The following is a 19,966-nucleotide window of genomic DNA, read 5'->3' as shown; positions in this document are numbered from 1 at the left end:
AGTTAGTATGGAGCTAGGGTGGGGGAGCCCTTGGTTGTGGTTGTTTTATTTGCCCTAAGTTGTCAGGATATGCCCAGACGTGGATCGCTTGCTCTCTTTGCCACTGGATTCAATGTAGCCTTAGTGATGAGGGAAGACCTGGCTTAGCAGTTCAGGCTGGACTGTTTCTATGAGGCACTGGGTCAGGACTGATTTGCATATAGCTTGGTCTGAACTGGGATGGCGAAGTGAGCTAAAGCATGTTGATGCATTTACCCCAGATCTAAGACTGGGGGTGAGTGTCTGAAAAGTTTCAGCACTCTGTCCATCTTTTCCTTGTGTTTGTTTTGTTCTCCCTAAGTTGGCATGGTATGCCCATACGTGGGTCCCTTGCTCGCTTTGCCACTGGATTCAAGCTAGGCTGGTTGATGAGGGGTGTTGCATTGAAACTAGTCCTCGGATTCTTGTTTCTGGTCCAAGGATGACCTGGCTTAGAAGTGCGAACTAGACTCTTCCCATGATGCACAATGTCAAGACTGATTTGCATTTAGCTTGGTCTGAGTTGGGGTGGCGAAGTGAGCTAAAGAACTATGATGGATTTCACCTAGATCTGTGACTGAGGGTGAGTGTCTGAAAAGTGTGAGCGCTCCGTCTATAATCTCCTTTTGTTTGCTTTATTTGCCCTAAGTTGGCAGTGTATGCCAGGACATGGGTCCCTTGCTCACTTTGCCACTGGATTCAAGCTAGGTTGGCTGATGAGGGGTGTTACCCCGAAACCAGTCCCAGGAGGCTTGTTTCCAGTCCAATGAGATGTGGCTTAGCAGTTTGGGCTGGACTGTTCCCATGAGGCACTGGGTTAAGACTGATTTGCATATAGCTTGGTCTGAACTGTGGTGGTGAAGTTAGATAAAGAACGATGATGGATTTCATCCAGATCTGTGGCTGGGGATGAGTGTCTTAAAAGTTTCAGCGCTCAGTCCATCATTTCCTTGCGTTGGTATTACTGTATTGCCATTGTACACAGGCGAAGCGTCTTGAAGCTGTGTCTCAGAAATTTAGCACATGCCACTACACATACAACACGAGACAGGAACCGTTGTTTCATTGGGTTACTTCCTACATAATGAACATGGCAAAGCACTTAGCCTCCTGCAGTTCATATCACAATTTCTGGCATAAAAGAGGATGGCACACATTGAAACCCAAAGCTCCTAGAAGAACAGAACATATATTTTTTCGAGGTCTCCCTTGAAGTCTTGACACTGGCCCACCATAGTTGTTTCTTAACCTGTTTCTATCTCATATTGGGAAGTACTGCAAATGCTGCTGCGCTAAAAAAGCCCATTCAGCTTAACCTAACCCAACAAGGGACTGCAATATTAGCAGACCCAGTACACTCTTGATTGTAGAACAGTAAACTGAAAAGGTTCTAATACATTTGTGGAGTGATTGTGGCTGAGTTTAGGCCATTTTAGGTAGTTGGAAATAATTATTAGGAAGTTGCTGTGATTTTGCAGGTTGTATCTTAAGGTCTATTCTTGTGTGCCTTTCAAAAGATGCTTTTCAGAATATTTTCTCACATGGAACATAATGTGGAAACTGTGAATCTATGACACCGCCAGGTGGTCTGAAATCACTCTCATAAGGTTCGATAACTTGACTGTATTTTGAGCTGTGGCTTGACAGTGCAGAATCTAGCAATGTGTTTCCAATTCTTTAAAATATTGTTAAGAGTAGCCTTTACGGGACTACTCTCATCTCACCTCTTGCTATTGGCTGTTTTGTGTATGATTCTACTTCCTATACAGTTCTATGTAGTTTTTACATTGCAATGCATTAGGTACAATGTTACATCATGATAGTACACTGAAGCATCACAAACTGCTTTCATTGTCTCTCAAATGCATAGTATACAGAAAAAACCCTCTTTTGTTTTGTTTTATTTGTCTTAGAAGTCTCTTTGTAGGTTTTAGCCAGGACATGTGTACAGAATTTACCTATCTCTCTTCCCGTTTTGCATTTCCCCTCTTTATATTTCCTATAGATTTTCTATTTATATTTATTTACTCGTGTTTTTCACCATATCAATGTTCTCGTTGTTTTCTCCATCTATCTCTTATCCATTGTTCTTCTTCCTCCGTTTTAACATAAAGAAATTCCAAATCATATCGGTCTAGTGTTAATGAGGTAATACATGCAAATACAAGCGTGCTCATATCTTTTTAACAGCCATAACTATTGGTCTTGTGAATTCTTGTTTAACTGCTGGATACACTTTGGAAGGCCAATCGCCATGAGCTGGGGTAGGCCTGGACTTTATTATCCATTTGGGAGGATGCACTGTGTATTACTGCAACATCAAATGCAGTAGCCATTACCCCCAGGTCCCTCCGTCCTCGACACCTTCATAATAAACATGTGGAGATGTCCATCTCCCGACAGAAAAAAACAACAAGAGGCATGCTGGGACACTAATACTGCCCCTCCCCCCGGGAGTACATAAGCAGTACTTACCCAGCAGACCTCCTGTTCTTTTTTTCTGTCTGTCGACAGAATGGATGGTGTGCTGGTGCTGCTCCTGCTGGGCTTGAGTGGCTTCTATTCTTCCCCCCCGCCCTGCTGCCTGGCTGTGTGGGCGTGGGGTTCCCTGGACTGCCTCCTGGCCTGCCGGGCTTGCTTGGAGTCAGTCTTTTTCTGGAGCCGGTGCTTTGCTGTGTGACCCTGCACCTGCCGGCCCTTTGTGGCTGGTGCTGGAGTTCCCGGTTGCTTCCGGGTCGCGGGCTGGGCTTCCCGAGCCTGGCCGGGGAGCCCTGCCTTGCTGGATGGGCTCCTGATGGACTTCTGCTCGGCGGTGCTGTGGGGGCCTTGTTCCTGGGGTTGGCTCCCACTCCTGGTGAGTCCCGATTTCGGGATCCCTTTTTTCTTCTGCTTGGCGCTCTTGTCCTGTTTTCTTTCTTTTTCAGGGGCCCGGCGCTGGCTGCAGCAGGCTCCTTGCCTCGCTTCTTGGGCTCTCAGTTCGCTGCACTTCTCTTCCTGCCCCGGAGGGCGGGGCGGGGGGTGGGGGGGGGCTGCGGGGTCCCCCGCTCTGCCTCTGGTGTCATCTGCGGTGTTTGCGATTCTTACTCTGGGAGTCTCGTTCCAAGACGGTGATTTCTCATTGAGACAGTGACGTAATTGGCATGTGGATGTCTGTGTTGATTTACTGTTCTCACTTGCGAGAGTGCCCTGCATTCGGTTCAATGCGCTACCAGAACGTGCTTTAACTTTGTGGATTGTTGACGCCCACAGGCCTATTATGGCTTCCCACACAGCGCAGGTGGCAGCGCTGGTGTGTTTCCTGTTGCTGGCATGCGGGGGCCTCTGCTGTCTGGTTCGGGGGCCGCCTCTGGTGTCCTCTGCTTCATTCCTGTCATCTCGATGTAGGGATTGTGCCTGGGGTCCGGGGCTGTGTTTCTTCATTCCCTGTGGATCCATGGGAGCTGTGTGGGGGACGTTCCTTTTTTTTGGGGTCTGATGACTCAGTGGACTGATGCTTCCACTGCTGGGTCCTGTGTTGGGTTCTTGGTCTCAGGTTCAATTCCCAGCGGCTCCACTCGGCCTTTCATCCATCTGTGTTCGATGTGCTGGGCCATTACCTGTTCCCTGCCCACTGTTGGCTGTTCTTTTCCCCACCTTGCAGATGTGCTCGTGTTTTTCGCTTTCTGTCTGTGTGGTTGGAGATTGCTGAGTGTTTGTGCCTGTTCCCTCGGTTTGGTGTCCTTGGGTAACATGATGCATTTGTTTTTCGGCGCCTAGTTCCCCGGTGCTGGAGTGAACGTGCGCTTTCCACATGCATTTGTTTTGGTGCAATATTGTTTCTACATTTTTCTGGCGTGCTGTAGTCTTGTGCGCTGGGTGCCCTGTTTCTTTGCTGCAGTGTCTCGTGGGGTCTGTGGTGTATGTCTTGTTTTTTCCCTCCATGTTGCAGTGGGGGCCTTGTTGAACTGATTGCCCCCCGCTCTGGTTGTTTTCACCCCCTTTTTTCTTCTCGGTGGGCCCTGTTGGCCTGCTGGTGTCTGTCCTGGAGTGGTGACGGGCGGACCTTCTGTTCCATGCCTTGTTCCTGCGTCGGGTGCCTCCTGGGGGTGCCGAGGTTTGTGCTGGGGCCTCTTGCTTGGGGTGCCTGTGTTCATGCTGTGCTTCGTCCCTTCTTCCTTAGGGGTGTCCTGCTGCCTCTGGGTGCCCCGCGCTGCTTGCTTCCTGTCTGGAATGGGTGGCGGATGCTTCTGTGTGCCTTTGGTCGCTCGGACGTCCTGGTGCTCTCTGGGGCTCCCAGTCCGCGCCCTCCCCACCTGTGATGCGGGGGTGTCTGGTTGGTGCTGGGCGGTCGGGCGCTGTGGTTCCTGTGCTCCTCTTCTTGGCCTGTGTGGTTCGGATTTCTGTTCCGGGCCTGCTGCCTTGCCGCTTGCCCCGGCTCTCGTCTGTTTCTGGGTTGGGGCTTGCCGGGGTCTTCTCCCTTTTGGTGCCCTTCGGGTGGTACCCCTGCTCTTGGCCGCTCGTGCCTGTGATTTCCTTTCGGGCTCTGTTGAGGGGTTTCCTCTCCAGTGAGTTGTTTGCTGGTTCCCTGTGTTGTTGGCTTTCGCTCTTCTGTTTGTGGTCTGCCTGGGGTTGGCGTGGGTTCCTGTCGCCTCTGTGATGGCTGGTTCCTTTTCGCTGCTCTGCTTTTGCTTGCTCCTGGGGTTCCCTGTGTTGTTGGGGTTTTTCCTGCGTGCTTGCTTGCGCCTTGCTCTCTTCTGCATGGCGTTCCTCTCTTCTTCGGCGACGGCCTGTGAGGGGTGCGTTCTGTTCCCCCTCTTCTTCGGGCTGCCTGCCCCACCTGGTGGTGAGCCGGTGTTCCGGCTCCTCGGACCGCTGCGGGGGTGTGGTGCTTCTGCTCTGCTTGGGTGTCCTGGTTCTTCGCTTCCTGGCCTCTGTGTGGTTGGTCGCCTTTGGGGCTCCTGGTTCCTGGTCCTGTTCCTCCCGTCCCTAGGGCTGTGCCTGGTTCCGTTCCTGGTGCTTGCCTGTGTCTTGCCAGGGGCTCTTTGGGGTGGTCTGTCCCCTCTGCCCGCGATTGGGTGGCTTATGCTGCCTTGGGCGCGACTGTTCTGATTCGGCCCTGCCTGCTCCTGTCCTCGTCTGTTCCCTGCTTGGTGCCTGTTTGTGGTGCCTGCCTGGGTCTTCCTGTTGGTGTGGGCTTCCCTTGCTCCCGCTTGGGGCTTCTGGTGTTGTCCGGGGGCTTTTCTGTGTACTTGGCCTGGATGCTTCTGCGCTGGCTCCCCCTGGGCTGGCTTTTGGCTGTCTGCCCCTCCTGTTTCTGCCGGGGTGCCTGACGGGTTTGTTCCTGTTTGGGGCCTCCGGGCTGCTGCCGGTTCCTGTCATGCCTCCTGTTCTCCGGGTTGGTGTGCTGTCCCCGTGCTCCGCTGTCTGCTCTGTGTTGGCTTGGTCAGGCCGGGTTGGTCCCTGCCTGGTCTTCTGGGGCTGCTGGGGGCGTTTGGCTTCCAGGTCCGTCTCCTGTTGGGGGTGTTTGCTCCCTGTGTTGTTCTGGTCTCGTCTGGTTCCCTTGGTGGGTGCCTGGCTGAGGTTTTGGCTGGGGCGTGCCGCTCCTGCTTGTTGGGATCCTTTTTGGGCTCTGCTTCCCTGCTGGTGCCCCTTTGGGTCCTGGCGGGGTGTTCTGCATTGGGTTCGCTTCCTGGTGGTTCCTTCTGGCCCTTCTCCTGCTGTTGGTTCTCTTCCCGGGCTTGTTTTCCCGGTGTTGTGAGCCTGTGTGGGGTTCTGTGGCTACAGTTCTGCCGGCTTCTTGCTGGTTGTGTGTGGTTTCGGGCTGTGCCTTCTGGGTTTTCGGGCTGTGCTGTCCCTTTTTGGCCTGCTCTGGGGGTTTGTTGCCGGCCTTTCCGGGTTGTTTCCTGGTTCTGTGGTCCGGGCTCGCTCCTTCCTCCCTTGCTTTCCCGGGCTTTATTCCCGGTGTGGGTCTGTTTGGTTGCCCCTCCTTCTGTGGTTGGGGTGCTGTTCTGTGGTGCTCGTGCCTCTGCGGGTCCCTCCCTCCTGGCTGCGGGTTGTCTGTGGTTTCCTGCTGCTTGGTCCTCTGCTCTTCTTCTGGAGTTTGCTTGGGCCTGCTGTTCCTCCTGCGTGGTCGGGTTGCTTGGCTCTGGTCCTGGCTTCACGGTTCTGTTGGGGTTTGTTGGCCTCTTTTGCGGTTTGCTTGGCTCCTCTCCGGCATTGCTGGGTTGGGGCCTTGTGGTTGTGGTCTGGGTGCTGTGCTCCCTGGGCTTTCTTTTTTCCGCTGCTCCTGCCCTTGCTGCTTGCCTGGCCTGGGTGTGGGGTTCCTGTGTCTTTTGGGCGCCTTCTTTGTGCTGCCCTCTGTGCTTCGTTGGCCGGCTGCTGGGGTTTCCCGGTTGCTCTGTGCTCCCCTCCTGCCTTGTGTTCCTTCCCTTTGGGGCTGGGGTTTTCTGGGCTTGAGGTCGGTTTCTTTGTTCCCGACCTGGTTGTGTTTTCTTTGTTGCTGGTTTCCGGTCTTGTTGGCCTCTCCTTGTTTGGTGGGCTTTCAGCTGGGTTCTGGGGTTCCGTCCTGTCCCTGTCTTTGGGTCAGGTTATCGGTCCTGTTCGGCTCCTGGGTGCTTGTTGCCTCCTGGGCCTCCTCGGGGGGGGGGGGGGGGGGTTCCTCATCGGTTCTCTTGGGCTCGAGTCCTTTCTTTTCCGAGTTTGGCCGTATTTCTAGCCTGTGCTTCTCCTTCCTTTTTGGGCTGGCTGCTTGTGCCTGCGCTCTGTTGGCCGTTCCTTCTTTGGCTTCTTCCGGGTTGTCTCGTCTTCCTGGTGGGTCTGCCTGGCCCTGTGTGTCCTTCCTACTGGTTCTGTCCTGGGCGGTCTTCTCCGGTGGGTTGTTTTGGCTGGTCTTGGTGTCCTGGTCCTGGTCCCGGTGACGGTTGCCTGTTTCTCGGGTTGGCGGCCTCCTTTCTTTGGTGCCCTGGCCTTGTTTCTTTCTCCCCGGTCCTTGTCCCTGCTGTCTTGTTCGGGGTTGCGGGCCGGGTGTTGCCTGCGGTCTTCCTTTCCTCCTTCTCGGTGCTCCCTTGGGTGGCTGCTTTGTTGTGGTTTCCTGGGTGTGCTTTTGCGTGCGGAAGGCCGGGTTTCTGCTTTGGTATTCTCCACATGTTTATTATGAAGGTGTCGAGGACGGAGGGACCTGGGGGTAATGTCCTATTACATATGGTAATCTTCATTACTCCGGGTCCCGTAGTCCTCGACACCTTCATACGCCCCTCCCTCCCTCCCGGGCGGCCGGCCTTCCTGTCTGGGCTTGTTAGTACAGGAGGTCTGCTGGGTATGTACTGCTTATGTACTCCCGGGGGGAGGGGCAGTATTAGTGTCCCAGCATGCCTCTTGTTGTTTTTTTCTGTCGGGAGATGGACATCTCCACATGTTTATTATGAAGGTGTCGAGGACTACGGGACCCGGAGTAATGAAGATTACCATATGTAATAGGACATTCCCTTCTGTGCTCTTCAGAATTACTTTATGTTGACATTTGAATGGGCCAGCAGAGGCCTGCAATTGATACATGAAGACAACTTGGTTGCAAAGTCTTGCTTTCAAAATTGGTTCAATTTGTGGGTTCAACATACGCCTTCGAGATAGGCAGTGAAAACAGACTATGCATGACTTTATCTGTATAATGTGAAACTTCTGTTTATTGCACCAGTGAGGACACTTTTGCCTTACTTTGCTGCATTTTAATTTGTTTTTACAATGTTCAGTGGTGCACATCATACAACTGACACAGTACTCATGAGCTGGTGGTTCTTTGGCCATACAGATCAGATGAGATATGGCTTTAACTCATGGTCCAAAACTTACTTTCAACAATGGCTACCAGCTCAGACCCTGAGATTAACTCATCGTTCATTACTACTTTACAAACATTGTGGGTCCTTTTTCATGTGCGAGATGCGAGGGTGTTTTTAATTGGCAAATAGGCAGTATTTGGGGAAGATCTCCAGCCTCCAGAGTTTTGGAGAAGGGGTGTCTTTTGGGTGGTCTTAGAAACAAACTCACTCTCCCTAAACATGCTCCAGAAAGTGTTAACCTTCTTAATGACCGCCATTTGATTTTTTTTCATTATGGAGTCTTAGCTTAAAACCTTTCAGAAAAGGGGGTGGTGATGAACAGAGTGTCTGAATTAAGCAGACTACTCTTACCCAGTCCAAAGATCAGGGCTTGATCCATCACCGTTATTTATCTCACTGCCCCATCCCAGCTCAGAACCTGGCTATATGCAAATCAGTCTGTCCCTGGCCCAGTGCATCATGGGAACAGGGCAGACTAAACTACCAAGCCAATTCTTCACCAGAAAGGAGACAAGCTACCGGGGACCGGTTTCTGGCATTTCAGCCGTCTTCGGCCCGGCTTGCTTGAATCCTGATGGAGCAGTGAGAAAGGGACTCATGTCTGAGTATACCCTGCCACACCTATAGTGGCCAAAAACGATTCAGAAAAGGGGGTGGTGATGAACAGAGTGTCTGAATTAAGCAGACCACTCTTACCCAGTCCAAAGATCAGGGCTTGATCCATCACCGTTATTTATCTCACAGCCCCATCCCAGCTCAGAACCTGGCTAAATGCAAATCAGTCTGTCCCTGGCCCAGTGCATCATGGGAACAGGGCAGACTAAACTACCAAGCCAATTCTTCACCAGAAAGGAGACAAGCTACCGGGGACCGGTTTCTGGCATTTCAGCCGTCTTCGGCCCGGCTTGCTTGAATCCTGATGGAGCAGTGAGAAAGGGACTCATGTCTGAGTATACCCTGCCACACCTATAGTGGCCAAAAACGATTCAGAAAAGGGGGTGGTGATGAACAGAGTGTCTGAATTAAGCAGACCACTCTTACCCAGTCCAAAGATCAGGGCTTGATCCATCACCGTTATTTATCTCACAGCCCCATCCCAGCTCAGAACCTGGCTATATGCAAATCAGTCTGTCCCTGGCCCAGTGCATCATGGGAACAGGGCAGACTAAACTACCAAGCCAATTCTTCACCAGAAAGAAGACAAGCTACCGGGGACCGGTTTCTGTCATTTCAGCCGTCTTCGGCCCGGCTTGCTTTAATCCTGATGGAGCAGTGAGAAAGGGACTCATGTCTGAGTATACCCTGCCACACCTATAGTGGCCAAAAACGATTCAGAAAAGGGGGTGGTGATGAACAGAGTGTCTGAATTAAGCAGACCACTCTTACCCAGTCCAAAGATCAGGGCTTGATCCATCACCGTTATTTATCTCACTGCCCCATCCCAGCTCAGAACCTGGCTATATGCAAATCAGTCTGTCCCTGGCCCAGTGCATCATGGGAACAGGGCAGACTAAACTACCAAGCCAATTCTTCACCAGAAAGGAGACAAGCTACCGGGGACCGGTTTCTGGCATTTCAGCCGTCTTCGGCCCGGCTTGCTTGAATCCTGATGGAGCAGTGAGAAAGGGACTCATGTCTGAGTAAACCCTGCCACACCTATAGTGGCCAAAAACGATTCAGAAAAGGGGGTGGTGATGAACAGAGTGTCTGAATTAAGCAGACCACTCTTACCCAGTCCAAAGATCAGGGCTTGATCCATCACCGTTATTTATCTCACTGCCCCATCCCAGCTCAGAACCTGGCTATATGCAAATCAGTCTGTCCCTGGCCCAGTGCATCATGGGAACAGGGCAGACTAAACTACCAAGCCAATTCTTCACCAGAAAGGAGACAAGCTACCGGGGACCGGTTTCTGGCATTTCAGCCGTCTTCGGCCCGGCTTGCTTGAATCCTGATGGAGCAGTGAGAAAGGGACTCATGTCTGAGTATACCCTGCCACACCTATAGTGGCCAAAAACGATTCAGAAAAGGGGGTGGTGATGAACAGAGTGTCTGAATTAAGCAGACCACTCTTACCCAGTCCAAAGATCAGGGCTTGATCCATCACCGTTATTTATCTCACTGCCCCATCCCAGCTCAGAACCTGGCTATATGCAAATCAGTCTGTCCCTGGCCCAGTGCATCATGGGAACAGGGCAGACTAAACTACCAAGCCAATTCTTCACCAGAAAGGAGACAAGCTACCGGGGACCGGTTTCTGGCATTTCAGCCGTCTTCGGCCCGGCTTGCTTGAATCCTGATGGAGCAGTGAGAAAGGGACTCATGTCTGAGTATACCCTGCCACACCTATAGTGGCCAAAAACGATTCAGAAAAGGGGGTGGTGATCCATCACCACCCCTTGTTGTTAAATATTTTGTCCACCCTAAGCGTGGAAGGGTATACTCAGATGTGAGTCCCTTGCTCATTGCACCATCAGGATTCAAGCAAGCCGGGCCGATGACGGCTGAAATGCCAGAAACCGGTCCCCGGAAGCTTGTTTCCTTCCCAGTGTAAGAATTGGCTTGGTAGTTTGGTTTGCCCTGTTCCCATCATGCACTGGGACAGGAACAGACTAATTTGCATATAGCCAGGTTCTGAACTGGGATGGTGCAGTGAGCTAAAAAACGGTGTTGGATCTAGCCCTGATCTCTTGACTGGGTGAGAGTATTCTGCTTAATTCAGAAGTTCTGTCCATCACCACCCCTTGTTGTTAAATATTTTGTCCACCCTAAGCGTGGAAGGGTATACTCAGATGTGAGTCCCTTGTTCATTGCACCATCAGGATTCAAGCAAGCCGGGCCGACGACGGCTGAAATGCCAGAAACAGGTCCCCGGAAGCTTGTTTCCTTCCCAGTGTAAGAATTGGCTTGGTAGTTTGGTTTGCCCTGTTCCCATCATGCACTGGGACAGGAACAGACTAATTTGCATATAGCCAGGTTCTGAACTGGGATGGTGCAGTGAGCTAAAAAACGGTGTTGGATCTAGCCCTGATCTCTTGACTGGGTGAGAGTATTCTGCTTAATTCAGAAGTTCTGTCCATCACCACCCCTTGTTGTTAAATATTTTGTCCACCCTAAGCGTGGAAGGGTATACTCAGATGTGAGTCCCTTGCTCATTGCACCATCAGGATTCAAGCAAGCCGGGCCGACGACGGCTGAAATGCCAGAAACCGGTCCCCGGAAGCTTGTTTCCTTCCCAGTGTAAGAATTGGCTTGGTAGTTTGGTTTGCCCTGTTCCCATCATGCACTGGGACAGGAACAGACTAATTTGCATATAGCCAGGTTCTGAACTGGGATGGTGCAGTGAGCTAAAAAACGGTGTTGGATCTAGCCCTGATCTCTTGACTGGGTGAGAGTATTCTGCTTAATTCAGAAGTTCTGTCCCTCACCACCCCTTGTTGTTAAATATTTTGTCCACCCTAAGCGTGGAAGGGTATACTCAGATGTGAGTCCCTTGCTCATTGCACCATCAGGATTCAAGCAAGCCGGGCCGACGACGGCTGAAATGCCAGAAACCGGTCCCCGGAAGCTTGTTTCCTTCCCAGTGTAAGAATTGGCTTGGTAGTTTGGTTTGCCCTGTTCCCATCATGCACTGGGACAGGAACAGACTAATTTGCATATAGCCAGGTTCTGAACTGGGATGGTGCAGTGAGCTAAAAAACGGTGTTGGATCTAGCCCTGATCTCTTGACTGGGTGAGAGTATTCTGCTTAATTCAGAAGTTCTGTCCATTACCACCCCTTGTTGTCAAATATTTTGTCCACCCTAAGCGTGGAAGGGTATACTCAGATGTGAGTCCCTTGCTCATTGCACCATCAGGATTCAAGCAAGCCGGGCCGACGACGGCTGAAATGCCAGAAACCGGTCCCCGGAAGCTTGTTTCCTTCCCAGTGTAAGAATTGGCTTGGTAGTTTGGTTTGCCCTGTTCCCATCATGCACTGGGACAGGAACAGACTAATTTGCATATAGCCAGGTTCTGAACTGGGATGGTGCAGTGAGCTAAAAAACGGTGTTGGATCTAGCCCTGATCTCTTGACTGGGTGAGAGTATTCTGCTTAATTCAGAAGTTCTGTCCATCACCACCCCTTGTTGTTAAATATTTTGTCCACGCTAAGCGTGGAAGGGTATACTCAGATGTGAGTCCCTTGCTCATTGCACCATCAGGATTCAAGAAAGCCGGGCCGACGACGGCTGAAATGCCAGAAACCGGTCCCCGGAAGCTTGTTTCCTTCCCAGTGTAAGAATTGGCTTGGTAGTTTGGTTTGCCCTGTTCCCATCATGCACTGGGACAGGAACAGACTAATTTGCATATAGCCAGGTTCTGAACTGGGATGGTGCAGTGAGCTAAAAAACAGTGTTGGATCTAGCCCTGATCTCTTGACTGGGTGAGAGTATTCTGCTTAATTCAGAAGTTCTGTCCATCACCACCCCTTGTTGTTAAATATTTTGTCCACCCTAAGCGTGGAAGGGTATACTCAGATGTGAGTCCCTTGCTCATTGCACCATCAGGATCCAAGCAAGCCGGGCCGACGACGGTTGAAATGCCAGAAACCGGTCCCCGGAAGCTTGTTTCCTTCCCAGTGTAAGAATTGGCTTGGTAGTTTGGTTTGCCCTGTTCCCATCATGCACTGGGACAGGAACAGACTAATTTGCATATAGCCAGGTTCTGAACTGGGATGGTGCAGTGAGCTAAAAAACGGTGTTGGATCTAGCCCTGATCTCTTGACTGGGTGAGAGTATTCTGCTTAATTCAGAAGTTCTGTCCATCACCACCCCTTGTTGTTAAATATTTTGTCCACCCTAAGCGTGGAAGGGTATACTCAGATGTGAGTCCCTTGCTCATTGCACCATCAGGATCCAAGCAAGCCGGGCCGACGACGGTTGAAATGCCAGAAACCGGTCCCCGGAAGCTTGTTTCCTTCCCAGTGTAAGAATTGGCTTGGTAGTTTGGTTTGCCCTGTTCCCATCATGCACTGGGACAGGAACAGACTAATTTGCATATAGCCAGGTTCTGAACTGGGATGGTGCAGTGAGCTAAAAAACGGTGTTGGATCTAGCCCTGATCTCTTGACTGGGTGAGAGTATTCTGCTTAATTCAGAAGTTCTGTCCATCACCACCCCTTGTTGTTAAATATTTTGTCCACCCTAAGCGTGGAAGGGTATACTCAGATGTGAGTCCCTTGCTCATTGCACCATCAGGATTCAAGCAAGCCGGGCCGACGACGGCTGAAATGCCAGAAACCGGTCCCCGGAAGCTTGTTTCCTTCCCAGTGTAAGAATTGGCTTGGTAGTTTGGTTTGCCCTGTTCCCATCATGCACTGGGACAGGAACAGACTAATTTGCATATAGCCAGGTTCTGAACTGGGATGGTGCAGTGAGCTAAAAAACGGTGTTGGATCTAGCCCTGATCTCTTGACTGGGTGAGAGTATTCTGCTTAATTCAGAAGTTCTGTCCATCACCACCCCTTGTTGTTAAATATTAGCTTAAAACCTGGCCTTACCCGACTTTGCTTTGCTGTTGTGGTACGTTTGGGCGGAACTGAGGGCTATTATTTTTCGTGAGGCTTTCCAGTGTAGTGTCTCCGTCTCTATCTGACAAGTTATCTATTTGTTTTAGGAAAAGGTTGCTATGATTCGAAAGGACTTTTATAACAACAGTCTAGTAGTGAAAAGTTCTCAAGGATCCGCCCAATCCTTTTGGCCATCCAAATCCACTTTGGCCAACTTTCAGCCTATCTCCTTGCAGCAATCTGAGCGTGCTATTTCTACTTCTTTGTAAGAATGTGTAGTACCAAGCACACATGGGAAGTCTTGAGCTGTTTAATTTATTGGCTACATTCATAACAGAGCCAGTGCGACTGTCTCTGTCAACGGCTCACAGCAGAAGTCATCAAATCATGTTGCTAAGATACATACATTCTTACACTCTACATCATCATAGAACTATAGGACTAAGTACTTTAAAGGTATACCACACACAAGTGATGACGGTACATCACAACATATCTTCTTTTCCTCTAAAAAAAAAAAAACTAAGCAAAAAGAAACTTACTCTAACTAATTGAAGCATTGAAACAACAAAACTATGACCTGTATCTAGCAGGTCGAATAATGTTTCTAGAACTTTTCCTGTAACACACCTGGTCACCACTAAAAAGACCATGATCTGGAACATTAGAATCTAAAAAAAATTCTTGCACCTTCACAACCCTGTTAAGGTTCCACCAATGACCACCATCAACTTTTACAGAATTTCCAAGAATTTTTAAAACCTTACCAGGTGAACTGGCTAGATCTAATTTGGAGAAGTACTGTGCCTCTTTGGTAAGCGAACACTGATCATTGATTTTCTGTAAAGGGTGCAAATCCACCCATATTTCTTTATTTAGGGATCTCAGATCAACACATATGCGAAGATCACCTCCCTTTTTTCTGGCTACGACTAATGGAGAAAGACACAATGAAGAATCAGTAGGTTCAATGATACCCCTATCACAGAAACCTTTTAATTATTTTTCTAGATTCTCCCTCAGACTGAACGGAACACCCCTAAGTTTGTGCTTAATTAAGTTGGGCTCCATTCTTGACAATATTCGTATGTCTGAAACCTTTGATCTTTCCCAGCTTTTTAGTAAATACTTCCGGAAACGTATTCTTCCATGTGATACTCACTTTTTCACAGTTTACATCTTCACAATCGACAACTAACACTTGCTCCTTGGCCCCAGGTCTCAATATCATGCCAAAAAGGCCTTGGTGAAACCATCCCAAAATATTAGGCCCTTTCACCGCAACATATATCTTTCCTTTTATTCTTCTCCCCTTAATTGCTAGTTCTTCTTCGAAAAACCCCATTAGATCTATCTTCCGTCCTTCATACAAAACGGGAGAGCGATCCGATGGAGAGAGTGCTTGAGAGTCCTGCTAAGTTCGATCACATAATTCTTTTGTGATCATTGTGATCTTTGCTCCAGAATCTACTAATAACTTCACTGTGCGATCCCTAATTCTAATATCTACAATAGGATCAACGCACGATGAAGGATCACCCACAACCACACCATCAGATGGATTGGCATCATCAAAATTCCTGACAACACAAACAGTTTCCGGATCAGAATCACAATCAGACTCAACTGCGCAAACAGTAGGTTTGTTGATGTACTTTTTCTTGAGACAGATTTTGACAAAATGTCCAATTTTTTTGCAGTAACTGCATATGACATTGCTTGCAGAACAACGTGAACCTTTGTTGCGTGGTGAGTTACCACACCTAATACGCATATCGTTACCATTTGATTTGCCAAAGGGATTCACAACAGACTTTGGTTTGAACGGATGAGTAACCGGTTGAGGTGATTTAACCCGTGTTTTAGAATTATTGGTATTAACAGCATTAACAGCATCAATTGGTTTATCTTCCAATTCATTCAAAGAAACAATAGATACCTCTATGCTTTTAGCTATTTTAATAATTTCATCAAGGAATGGATTATCTAAACTTAATAATTTAAATAATGAGCTGAAATAATAATAGGTAGATGCTCTTAATGATGTCCTTGGAAGTACATTGATGTTGAAATTAGTAAATGCAGAAACAATTTTAAATTAAAAGCCTATTTGCAGCGTGTGTGTATCACTGTACTTTCGTAATTACACACTGATCCATTTTAAATGAAATGAGGTATGTGCATCACTGAAGTAAAACACAAATATAACTGTAGTCCATTGCTGAGTCACTGGTTGAACAAGAAAACTACATATTAAAATTTTCCGTGCTGTGTAGCTAAAACGATATGAACAAACTTAATGTTGTGTGTATCACCGTGAAAAATGATTAACACACTCTTGTACAAATTTAAAAAAGGTGTGTGTGTCACTGATGTAGAAATAACAAACCGCGAGTTCGGTTGTCATAGTAACGCAGGAAACATGAAGTGAGGTTTTCTCCGACTTAACCAAAATGGGCGCAACTTTGTTAGAAGCTGTCCCAATCTCTCAAAATGGCCGTTCCGACACAGTGCTTAGCTGCGTCATGAGGTCACCCTCTTGGATTCCGGGAAGCTTGAAGGAGAATGCTTGCTTTTCAGGATTCGCTGGGTACGACTGATCAGCGCGTGAGAAAGCAGTATGTTGAGGAATAGATGGATGTCACCACAAGCGCGTAGTTGATCCACGTGGAGAATGGCGGTTGATAATAAAGTTTAAATGTAAACCTGTCCAGATGGGGTTTACTGGATTTATTTAATTTTGCGAAAACTGCACATGAAATATAACGCTACAGAAAGTCATAAATAGATAACGCTGTTGATGGCCATAATTACCGTACTTGAGCGAAGTAGTCCAGAGAAGTTCTTCCCACACCGTGATATAAGATGAATCTTTTTTCATAGAATGCACTGTGTAGGTTCATAGATGTAACCAGGAATCGTTGCCATAAATTTGTAGTAACCAGGCAAACACGGGAAGTCTTGAGCTGGTTAATTTATTAGCTGCATTCATAACAGAGCCAGTGCGACTTGCTCTGTCAACAGCTCACAGCAGAAGTCATCACATCTTGTTGCTAAGATACATTCATTCTAACACTCTACATCATCATAGAACCATAGAACTAAGGGGCATATTACCAAGTAATAGCGATAATTATCGCTATTGCTTGGTTAGAGACAAAAATTTACCGCTGCGCTATGGCGATTTTTACCGCAAATAAACCTTGGTATTACCAAGGTTTATCACAAATGCTATAAAAATCGCCGCAATGCATAAATATTGCTGAAAAGTCCGCGATGTTCATGCATTACCGAGCTAATGCTCTTAGCCATGTTATCCACCTCCCATTGGATAACATGGCTAAGAACTGCTCAGGGCAGGTGTTAGCTTTTGGAGATATTCGCGCTTAGCGCGAATATCTCCAAAAGTTGGTAATAGGAGATAGCGATGTTAGCGACTATTTTCAGTCGCTAACATCTTGGCACGCCCACTTTGCATGTCATTAGTGATAAATATCACTGACATGCAAAGTGGGGCCCAAGATGGTCGCTATCTCCTACTAGCTGTCGCTAACTGGTGTTAGCGACAGCTAGCTAATAGGGAGATAATTTTATCTCTGCTTTCTTGGCTTTTAAAGCCAAAAAAGCGGAGATAAACCCCCTTGATAATATGCCCCTAAGTACTTTAAAGGTATACCACATACAAGTGATGCAGGTACATCACAACAGTCTGGTTCTCCTGGGACCCCGGCCCACCTGTCGTCTTTAAAAGGGCAATTGAGATTGCCAACCCTATGATCAACCACATATTAAAAACTTAGTTTCCTTCAGCTGTAGTTCCAGAATCCTGCAAACGTAGTATATCTATTTCTGCAAAGAAATGCAGATATCAACATATACACATATATAGTAATGAAGCTTAATCTTGCTAATTTGTCTACTTGGGCATTCATTGATAGCTTGGAGTCCCTTGTAATTCCAAGGTTTCTTACTTTCTTGGATACTTTAAGAGGTGGTCCCAAGTTGTCAGGCCAGGCGTGGAATGGGTCAAAATTTTTCCAGTCACCACATGTGAGTATTTCAGTTTTGGATGTATTCAGTTTGAGATGGCTTTGTGTACTGATCACTGACTCTGAAGAAACTAAAGATCATTTTGGTCTTTGGGGCTTTCCAGTTTAAGAAGTATTTGGGTGTCATCTGCGTAGTTATAGCATGTGAGCTGAAATTCATGGATCATTGCCGGTAATTACTTCATGTAGCTGTGGAAAAGCATGGGTGAGATAATAATGCCTGGAGATACACCTACTTTGTGCAGTACGGTTTGGATGAGAAAGGGTGAGTATGGATGACATTTGATCTGTGTTGAATGTAGGATGTGATACAGTCGAGAGCAGTCTCCTCTATGCCCGATTCGTAGAGTCTTAGAGTGTCATGATCAACTGTGATGAAGGGAGCTGAAAGGTCCAAGACAACTAATGCAGTGACTCCTTTATGGTCAACTGAATTTTTAAGGTCATCCCAGATGGCGATGAAGGCAGATTCTGTTCCTCTTCCTGGAGGGAATCATGTTTTGAAGTCAGAAAGTATGCAGTTATCTTCAATGAATTGTGACATCTGGGTGAATGCTGCTCTTTCTATCACTTTGCCAAGGAAAAGTCAATTTGTAATCGGTCTGTAATAGTTTGAGTCATGCAACTCCAGGTTTTTTTTAGGTGTGTTTGACCGTTTTGTAGTAAGCATTCTAGAGATTGTGTTTTGGTTGTGGTGTGACTTTATTTTGTAGAAGATTGAATAGTATTCTTTGAACTTGTAGCAGGTGTAATATTAGTGTTAGTGTTAACTGTATCAGAATAGCAATACTGTTGTTTGTCTATACCGCAATCTTTATCCAGCAGGCTTATAAGGCATTTTGTTGTGTTTGTGTGTGTAGGTGGTGGAGTAAATGGTTGATTGTGAGTTGGTGGGCTATCTATTTTTTTTGTAGAGTAGTCTTGCTGATAATATTCATAGAGATGTGAAGTTGCAAAGAGCGGCATGTTGTTTATTTCATTTGCGTCTGTTTAGTGTGGGAGGTGTATGGATTGAGGTGGTGGTAGCAAAACCTTTATTTAAAAAATCTATTAGCTGATCCTCCAATTTTAGACCCATTTCCCTGCTCTTACTAAAAACCTGGAAACACTTATTAATGAACAAATATTGGATTTTCTAGAAAATTACAAGTCTTTATATCCGTCTGAATCCAGTTTCAGGCTAGACATTCAACAGAACAAGCTCTTCTTGAGGTTTTGGAAACAATAAAAGTGATGCTGGACAATGTCCAAAGCCCAGTCCTAATTCTGTTGGATTTATCTTCAGCGTTTGATACCATCTCGCATTCTGTACTTCGTCAGCATCTCCCTGAAATTGGAATTATTGGAAAGGCCTGGTCTTGGTTTCAGGTTTTTCTTGTAAATAGGAGACAATTTGTGTCAACCAGGCAGTACACTTCAAGAGAGAAATCAATGAAATAATGCGATTTTATTGGCTTAGTCAATGAATGTCTGTATGACACTAAAGATTTATTGGATTGACTCCTTTGGCATTTAGATCACTTCCTATGCAGACGACCATCAATTTATTCTGTTTTTGGATAAAAATCATTTTGGCTCAGAACAAAATTTTAATAATTTTTTTGCCAGTAGTGTCCGCTGGACGGAAATAAATCATCTCAAGCAAAATGTGGAAAAAACAGAAATACATCCGTTTCTGGAAACAATATGTTCTCCCCATGAGACTGGTGACCTGAAAATCTGCCACCCCCATCCTCCAGTAGTAGTGATTAGAATTCTAGTAGTAAAATGTGATAATGTCTTGTTCTTTCAACCCTAAGTCCTATCAGTAGCTAGTGCATGCTTTTCCATGATTAAATCACTTAAAAAATTCTTTAAATTTCTTTCTTTGGCAGCAAAGAAAGCTGTAGCCTTTGCACTTATAACTTCAAGGTGGACTACTGCAACAGCTTTTTTCTAGACATGGCTAAGCAACTACTCCATAGACTCCAAGTGGTTCGAAATGCTTCGTCAAGATTTGTTCTTAAACTTCTCTGAAAAATGCACCACTTCTTTTGGTCTCAGAAACCTGCCCTGGTTACCGACTCGCAAGCAGGTATTTTTGCGGTTTTTGTCTTCTGGTCTTTTTATTTTACTGGCCCTAAATATCTGTCAGATCACTTTTCGCATTATGGAACTCAAAGGCTCTTTGATCTTCGAATGCTAAATTATTACAAATTTCTAACTTTAGGTTGAAATCCAGAGGTGGCAAAACATTTGCTACATTAGGATCCAAGACCTGGAATCAACTTCCTTGTTCTCTCAAGAACCAAGAAGCAGCTCTTAAGATACGCATGAAAATCTGCCTTTTTATGGCCCCAAATGAACTATGAAATTGTTAAATGTATTTGTTTTCTCTCAGGTTGCTCCCTCCTGTGTCTTTTCGTTGGGTTTCTGATGGTCCTGCAGTTGGTGAGTGACATTTGTGTCCAATTTAGGGCCAGGATGTTCCGCTTTGAGAAACAGTGCACTTTACAAATACTTTCATTCACTCATTCATAAACAATTGCAAGCTT

Source organism: Lissotriton vulgaris, chromosome 4_1 (genome assembly GCF_964263255.1).
Source record: "Lissotriton vulgaris chromosome 4_1, aLisVul1.2, whole genome shotgun sequence".
Classification (NCBI taxonomy): Eukaryota; Metazoa; Chordata; class Amphibia; order Caudata; family Salamandridae; genus Lissotriton; species Lissotriton vulgaris.
The sequence above is the reverse complement of the archived record's forward strand: the minus strand, read 5'-3'. Positions refer to the sequence as shown.